The following is a 1,086-nucleotide window of genomic DNA, read 5'->3' as shown; positions in this document are numbered from 1 at the left end:
AATAAGGGAGGGTTGGGAGAGGGGGGAAGTAGAACTGGAACCGAGAGAGTCGTCTTGGGTTTGTGTTTTTGTTTTCATGCTGAGAAGGTCACCAGCCTTCAGGTATATAAGTTTAATTTTCTCATTATATTGAATTTTCTTTGATTCTATTTAATTCTATTTAATGCAATTAATTTATTCTGAATCCTATTATATTTTGTTTAATTCTATTAAATTCCGATGAACTCGCATCGAATTTCATTGAAATGACTTTGAATTCCATTCAGTTATATTCAATTCCAGCGAAGTTCATTAATTTCGATTGCGTTCGACTTTTTGAAATCCATTGCATTCAATTTTGATTATCTTAAGTTCCATATGATACCATTGAATTATAATCAATTCTCGTAAAAACCCGTTGCATTCTGTTAAATTCTATTGATTTTAATTTAATATCATTCCATGCTATTTTGTTTAAATTCTTGTTAATTCTATTAAATTTCAATAAATTCGCATTGAATTCCATTAAAATGACTTTGCATTATATATTTAATTACAATCAATTCCATTCAATTCGGGCGAGGTTCTTTAACTACGACTGCATTTTATTAACTTTTGTGAATTATATTATATTCTTGTAAATTCTATTAAATTTCAAAAAGCTTCATTCAACTCAGTAAATGTTCTTAAATGATTTCTGTTGAAATTCTTGTGTACATATTCTTCGAACGTATTACGTCTATAATTTAAGGCTTTAATTGAAGATACTTATCTATAAATTGTGCATAAAATTGACACATATATTATAGTAAGTTTTTACAGAGGTTTGCTAAAATTTTACAATTACAGTTTTAAAAAAATTAAAAATCGTTTATTTAAAAGAATAAAATACAGAAATAAAACAATCGATATCGCTTTGAGGAGGCGAAAGTTTGAAAATATATTTTTGTTGGCGAGCGCAAGATGCCGGAAAATCCACGTAGAGGCAGTCTGTAAGCTATAAATATCGCTTTTGCATCGAAACCACCACCTCGATTCAATACTTGTCTCGATTCTTGATACTGAAAGATCTCTCGTCACATAATGCATTTTACTTTCAATAAAATT

Source organism: Belonocnema kinseyi, chromosome 1, assembly GCF_010883055.1.
Source record: "Belonocnema kinseyi isolate 2016_QV_RU_SX_M_011 chromosome 1, B_treatae_v1, whole genome shotgun sequence".
In the NCBI taxonomy this organism is placed as follows: Eukaryota; Metazoa; Arthropoda; class Insecta; order Hymenoptera; family Cynipidae; genus Belonocnema; species Belonocnema kinseyi.
This window is presented reverse-complemented; position numbering follows the sequence as displayed.